This window comes from Dipteris shenzhenensis, chromosome 6 (genome assembly GCF_047967505.1).
Source record: "Dipteris shenzhenensis isolate YYH24624 ecotype China chromosome 6, Dip_SZ_1.0, whole genome shotgun sequence".
In the NCBI taxonomy this organism is placed as follows: domain Eukaryota; kingdom Viridiplantae; phylum Streptophyta; class Polypodiopsida; order Gleicheniales; family Dipteridaceae; genus Dipteris; species Dipteris shenzhenensis.
In genome coordinates this window covers 33918021-33925875 of record NC_141601.1, presented here as the reverse complement: position 1 = coordinate 33925875, position 7855 = coordinate 33918021, and the positions used below count along the sequence as shown (strand labels likewise).

The following is a 7855-nucleotide window of genomic DNA, read 5'->3' as shown; positions in this document are numbered from 1 at the left end:
TGGCAAAGGACCAGGTCTTGCAGCAACAGCAGCTGGGACAGGTTCCAAGAAGTTTAGTGTGCCTCCAAAGGGAAGAGCTTCACATGGCAGGAAGGGTAAGCCAATGCGCTTGCTCAAGCAAAAGGCCAAAAGATTGAATAAGGGTGCAGGTGTGCTTAGGGAAATAAGGAGGCAACAGAAAGCCATAGGTTTTGCAATACCCAAAGCACCCTTTCAAAGACTAGTGAGAGAAATTTGTGACAGTTGGAACCTTGGGTTCAGGTGGAATAGAACTGCCATTCTTTCCTTGCAGGAAATGGCAGAGGATTACCTGGAGAAATATTTTGAGGATGCAATGCTTGTAGCAGCCCATGCTCACAGGGTGACTTTGATGGCCAAAGATTTCAACACTTTGTCCAGAGTGAGATGGAGATATGACAAGCTGGTTCATCCTGTGGAATGGCAGGACATCAAAATGAGAGATATATTGCTAATTCCACCCACAAGGAAGGTCAAGGTTGATGAGGTAAAGGTTGTTGAGGTAACACACTCAAAGAACACCAGAGGGAAGGCTGCTTATGAGGACTCACTGAAGCAGCAAGTAAAAGAAACAAAATCTGTGATAGATGTGGAAACTGGAAAGAAGGAGCTACACATACATAGAAGGTTGAAGGAGCTGGGCCCTGATGTAGTTGTACATATTGAGGATGAAGTTTCAATGAATGATTTTGATTTGACAAAACAATGCTTAGCAGCACTGGCTAACAAGAATGAGTATTGCTCAGATACTCTCATTCTTGCAATGCTCTAGTAAGTGTCTTTAAATTTTACATTTTTTGCAAATCAATCCTCCTTGTAACTCTTTTATAACCTACCCTAATTATGTTCTGATCCTATGCAGCATGATGAGAAGCTGGCTTCATCCCTCTGTACAACATACAGTCCATATTGTTGATCCAGCCATTTCTTCTAGATTAAGAGATGCAAAAGAGACTCCCATGAGTATTTCCAGCTGGTTCAAACACTGCAATTTTGAAGTAATTGACATTTTGCTACTTCCATATCATAGCAGGTATGTGGGTGACTACTTCTTTTAAGATTCTTCTTTAATATTGGGAACTCTTGTAGCCTTTCATTTGCTTATGCTTTTTTCCTTATGCAGTGACCACTGGAGTTTTGTGTCTATTGACATCCAGCAGAAGCAGTGCTTTCTATTCAACTCTCTAAAAAACACACACAGAGAGCTGAAATTGTAAGTACTGTGTGTGCTTTTTGAACTCAAAACTTTATTATTTTGATACCATACTAACTAAATTATACATATTGCAGTTGTATTAGAAGGCTATTAGATGCATTGGATCATTGTCCTCCAAATGTCTCTCTGTTGGATTCAATAGAGCCATTAAGTCTAGAGGTAAAAAGTCTATTAAATGCTATGTCTTTGAACTTATTGAATAATTTTGTTTTGTGCTGATGCTCACAGTTTCTAACATTTTTTTCTAACTGTCCAGACACCACAACAAAATGATTCAAGTAGTTGTGGATGGAGGGTGCTGATCAATGCAAAATATATACTTTCAAGCTACTTTGAAAAGGAACAGCCAGATATGGTAAGGAAAAATACTTTTCATTTAGCTTGAATATAATTCATAATGATACAAAGTGTTCTAAATTATCCTCTGCCATTGCAGATGAAAGAGGATAGCTTCAGCCCCAACTATGTACATAATTTTAGAGCTCATACAATTTTGAGGTTTTTGAGCTATGCCTCCCCCAGACCTATTGTAGCAGCTACTGTGGAGCTGGGTGAAAGCTCTAAAGTACATGAAGGTGTCATACACCTTGATCCCACATATGAAGCACCTGATGTTGAGGACCAGAAGCCACAGGAGCAATCACAGAGTGCTGAGGAGGAGCAGACACAGGAGCAAAGACCTGCTGCTGATGTTGAGGAGAAGGTGGAGAAGCAGCAAAGAGAGGCTTGTGGGGCAGTGGAGGAGACAGGATGGAGCACGGACAGGATGGAGCAGCAGAGAGAAGATCCTCCAGAAAATGTAGAGCAGCCTCTGGATGAAACTGTACATAAATAGAAAATGGATGTTAGAAATATGTTCTACAGATTCAGCTAAACAATTCTGTACAAAATCTTACTTGATTGAATACAAAACCTTTCTTTATGGAGTATGTGTGATCTCAATTTTAAAATTTTCTATGTCTTTGCATTTAACTGAGCTCTCTCTTCTTCTGAGTAACTGCAAAAAAGCAATATGAATTAGAGTGGTAAATAAAACTAATAGCAATGCTTATAGAGACTAGGATAAATCAGATGGTGTACCTTTCTGTTCTTGTAGATAAATAAAAAGTCGTTTGAGATAGAACCTTCAGTCTCAAATAGAATGTCACTGCGTAATTGAGCTAGGGAGCAACATTCTCTTAACGAGATACTGGCTACCACATCACCATTCTCAATAACATCAATATCAATAAGTTTATTTTGTGCACCAAACGACTCTTCATCTTGGTCCATTGGGACAAGCTTTGAACCTAGCATTCGACTGCGCTTGTAATAAAAAGAGAAAATAAAATTTTGTGATGCAACCATGTACTTCAGTTGCATAGAAGGTTGGACCACCTCACAAAACACTGAACTACATGTCTTCTTATCCCAACCTTTATCCAAAAATTGTGGCATGCATGCCGAATTTGTTGCTTTAACTGTGAGCATTGTTTTTGAAACCTTTACTGGAAAGGTATTAAACAAGTCTACAAAAACTGTGAGAGGCATGCACAAAGAAATTTTTACTATCCTAGTGGCAATATTGGGCCTCAGAGCTTTCTGTACTTCTGTAAAAAGCTTCGCCCTATATGCCTCTGTAACACTAGAATGTGGGTGAGGCCAATCCACCGAATTCCACGCCGGAAGGTCTTGTTTTATTAATACACCATGTGTGTTAGCTTTGTCCAGCAACTGATAAAAATGATCAGTAAAAAATATACCCGATTGAGCTAGCTCTGTTGCACATCGACCTTGGTATTGTTGTTCTCCTATCGATCCATGCAGAACATCTATAAATCCCAGAATACAATCGATGTTTTGCCATGTCTCATACGATGAAGGATATAAATATGAAATAAAACAACACAAGAATGTCAATAAGTTAAGAGAGAAAGCTTCATCTTAAAAATCCATACACCTCATGAAGGAAAAAACCAGAATAGAAAAATATACAATTAGGCCTGTGTTGCGGAAGATTTTTTGGATAGTCTCGCAAGACAAGTTCTTTATGCATATACACGTGCTGAATCAAAACTTCTTTCACGGATATCTTCCCTTTGGTGATTTTAAAATCTCGTACTCTTCCCTTCCACGATGCCAAGAAAATGTTTTTTGTCTGGGGTCTTTTTCTTTTGCTAGGTTGCATGAGCACCCATGCTCCTTTCGAAACACTAAACCTTTCCCAAGTTCCTTCTGTTTTGACTGTACTTGAATTCTCTACCGACGAAATAGAAGAAGCAAGTCGACGGGGTAAGGATGTTTGGTATAATTCTGCCTTCGTAGCATTATCATCCACAGAGCGTCTTGCACAAGAACGGCCGTGGTTTTGGTTCACCATGGAGATTTTCTGAATCTGTAACAATAGCAAAGTAATGTAACTAAGATAACAATTTGAAGTTTCAAGAAAGAGAAAGTGGGCAAACAGACAGTAGACGAGAAACATCTTACTCTACGCCAAACAGGATCAAGGGAGCAGTTTTGGAAAAGGAAGGCAGTTGCACAATGAGGCAATGGTGTAGAATGGTAGACCTTTCGCACGAAAGGCGGCACAATATTTGAAAATTCAAAGGAAGGTGGAAGCGGGAAGGATCTTGTCATATAAAATGTCAGTTTAGATTCTATCTTCTTGTCCAAAGATCTTCTACGAATAAAAAACCAATCTCCTCATTAATGTAGCACGCTTGTACTTACATAAAGTATTGTTTCTTTTTTCTATTTTCTCTTATTTTCGTGAATTTTCAACGTTACGTTGGCCTTCTATTGATTGGTTGAGAGCTTATTTTTCCAAACCGTAAAAGGCCCCAAAATGAGCTCCCTTTTTTCCTAATGTCATTCAATTGTCTACAACTTCCTAGTTCACTTCATTACTCTATTCCTCACGCATTATCTGATATCTATTTCAAAAATTGCTATCTACTCTCTTTTTCCTAATGGATGTGACAAACAGTGAAAAACACAAACCATAGAGATAAAATGAAATGCATCTCTCTCTAGGCCTCCGATTGACATGATTCCAAAAACAAAGTCAGAGCTTATTCAATGGTCTACGACTTCCTAGTTCACTTCATTACTCCATTCCTCACGCATCATCTAATATCTATGTTCAAAAATTGCTATCTACTCTCTTTTTCCTAATGGATGTAACAAACAATGAAAAACACAAACCATAGAGAGAAAATGAAACATATCTCTCTCTCTCTAGGCCTCCGATTGACATGATTCCAAAAACAATGTCAGAGCTCATTTAATGGTCTACAACTTCCTAGTTCACTTCATTACTCTATTCCTCATGCATCATCTGATATTTATGTTCAAAAATTGCTATCTACTCTCTTTTTCCTAATAAATGTAACAAACAGTGAAAAACACAAACCATAGAGATAAAATGAAACATCTATTCAAAGCAATGGTCTACAAAATTTAAACAAATATAAGTTCAAATACATAAACATCTGTTCAAAGCCCTGGAGCACAAAATGTACATTGTCATCAAGAACAAGGAAAAACTCATTCCCCTTTCTTGGCATCTGGATGCCTGTGCTCTAAGGACCTCAAGTAAGGAGTCACCATGTCATCACCTTTCTCAAGAGAGACACAATATCTGCCTAGCTCTACACATGCACGTGCCATGTTACCCGTGCCTGCAAATGCATCCACAACCACATCCCCCTCCTGCGTGAATGTGTGCAAGAGAAACTTGAAAACAAGATTCTCAACTGTTAACAAACCAACCATGCACAAAGACTAAAAAAAGCACCTGCAAATTAAAATCACCTTCTCAATCCAAGATGTCTATTTGCACCACCTCGCACGAACTTGCATCCCTCTTGGGTGCCTTTGAAGGTGTGGATTTTTATCTCCCTTATCCAATTTGACTAGCTAATGCATATGTCATTGCCAAGGCTCTTCTCTACTAAGGCTTTATTGCAGTACATGGGGATCTTGCATCAATGGCGCTGCCACATACCCAAGACTAGCCAGGTCATCTGTAACCATTAAAACATAAACAAGTCAAACTTCTTCAAACTTGTACATAAACATATCTGAAATTGTACTACCATTTAAATGAGATTTCACATATCATCTCCTTGGGATTCTCTCGCATGTAGCCGCAATCAAGGTATACCATCAACGTGCAAACTAGCTCAAATCCATTATCCATTGCCCCCAACTGAACAAAACACATATGTTCTAGCAAGCAAGTACTAATGAGCCACCCCCCATCTTTGACTATATGGTTTGCAAATGCTAGAATAGCCTCCACAAGACCCATATTTAAATAGTTCCATTCCGGAATCTCCTTTCCGAAGATGCGCTCAACTAGAGATGATGTAGAAAAGTTTGCCCACATTATGCTTGCAGCTGCCTTTGTTTCTTTCTCTTCTATTGTGATGGACGGAGGGATTAGCTGCTTAAGAAAATTCCTTACTTCCACATGAGATCTGAAGAAAAATGGCATTCACATCAATAATCCATATCAATAATCATATTCATACCATTTTAATTAAAATACACTTGCAAACTATTGAATAGATATTGGTGCCGCTTTCCATCCACTACTGACAAGTGCACATCTAGCCAGTCAACTCTCACTACCCTATGATATACAGCCTCCTCTGCAACTAGTAGAAAACACAATGTCAAGCAAGTACTTGCAATGCCATCTACGGACATAATATTGGAGGCACCTTTGTTCCCTTACCATCTCTCCTCTCTAATTCCATGTCATCAGATTCGTTGTCCCCCTCATCTTCGTGACTACTCCTTCCTTCAACATTAGTACCAAATTGCAACACCCTACCTACCTATGACGCTCTCACATCATTCCTTCTCTTTGTACGTAGCTCCTTGGTAATGGAGCCAATGTCCCTTGTCCTCTTGCTTGGCGCTTGCCTCCACGTGACAAATTCTAAACCATGCATAAAAATGATGTTAATTCCAATGCATTCCTTAAAATATGAATGGTTCTGACAAGCAATGAACCAAGAGGAACACATATTTACCTTTGCGTAGCTTCTTCTTTGATTCAAGGACCTTGTTGAGAGGATAATCCAACTACCAGGGACATCTTTGCATCTCCCACTCTAACAACCCACTAGGGTGCTCCGACCATGTGTCAAAAAACATGCATAGTGACCCTTTCATTATCAACCAATCATGGCACTCCACTGGCATCTCATTTGAAGCATGCTCTCCCATTCACATAACTATTAATCCATCATCATATAATATTATGTGACTTTCCGTATGGACTAGAGCATCCAACATTCATTACCTGTTCACTAGACGCCGTACAAACATGGCCATTTGCGATGGCTCTTTCTCTGCAACTAGTGAGCTCTTCATATCGCCTGGTATGTTATTGATAGGCATTTTATGAGAGAATGTTCCAGCATGATTTCAAATATTTGATTGTACAAACGATTTCCCAAAACTAAAATTTCTCACCTACTAAAATTACACTGCATCGCCAAGGAACTGAATGCCTAAACCATCAAATGGCACATTCATCTGTCCTATCATCTCGCATGCCTTCTCAATCATTTGAGACCAATATGTCTCCCTTGCAATGTACCTCCTCCACTCCTTACTGTTGCATGGCATGCCTAGCTCCATCTACATGTTTGTATCTCTTGCAAAACCTCACAAGTCCTCTTTTTTCCTACCATTAGAAACCCATTAATTAAACCCATCTTTCAACAAGCTGAAGCATACAACACAAAGAAATACAAAAAAGAGATGGAAGAGAAACCTCTCTACAGATAGTTTCGATGCACCAAGCATGGTAAGCTTGTCCTCCGTTACGATCTTTCCTTTTTGCTCCGAGTTTATGAAGAACAAGATGCTAAAAAATCCCTCCCCATTCGGTGGATTGGCGATCGGCTACAAACAATATCCTCTACTCCTCACCTTCTCCTCTACCTTCTCCAATGCCTTGCCTTGTACCTTCTCACACTCCTCTAGTGATAGGGTCGAAGTGTCTGTTTTGTCCATCTCTTCCTGGTACTTCTTTTGGTACTCATCCTATGAAAATAGGAACCACAACTTTTTTGACATAACATAATCTAGAAATCATTACCAAGTAATCAACGAACATCTTTAAGGCACTCACCCTAAAAACAAACTGTCCAAGTATGGACATGGGCAAGTTGTACCATGCCTTTAAGGGCCCACTCTTCTCCTTCAACAACATACCCTCAACCAATCTTTTGTCCTCCACTGCAAAATAGTGCAAGAGTGTCTCTTTGTTTGCAAAATATGAATTCATCTCAAAAAGATGGAAAATATTCACTGTAAAGGTCAAAACTATAGACCATATGATCAATGCAATATACTATTGTGGATAACCAAACAATGCAATATACTGTGGATAACCAAACTATAACCATATTCAAAATGACTGTATCAAGCACCTGTCTTTCTCTTTTGCTATAGGGGATAGTGATCAATGCCAAGTGGTGTGGTCCACTCAATTGTTGTGTAAATAGGCTTCATTGTATGTTCTTGCCATATTCGCAAGAACTCAAACTTCACCTTGGAAACTTTTTATCCATTGTGCACAGAGTGCTGATATTGAGATAAATTCTCCCATCAAAAGTT

At 39.1% G+C, this 7855-nt stretch overlaps 1 long non-coding RNA gene across 1 annotated transcript; it reads right to left on the bottom strand.

Moving 5' to 3' along the window:
- Positions 1 to 4675: 4675 nt before the first annotated feature.
- LOC147901086 (uncharacterized) lies at positions 4676 to 6448 on the bottom strand. The gene is made up of 3 exons (XR_015541197.1): positions 6259 to 6448; positions 5030 to 6164; positions 4676 to 4896 (listed from the first exon to the last, which is right to left on the bottom strand). It is a non-coding gene; the product is annotated as an uncharacterized LOC147901086 (long non-coding RNA).
- Positions 6449 to 7855: the final 1407 nt, after the last annotated feature.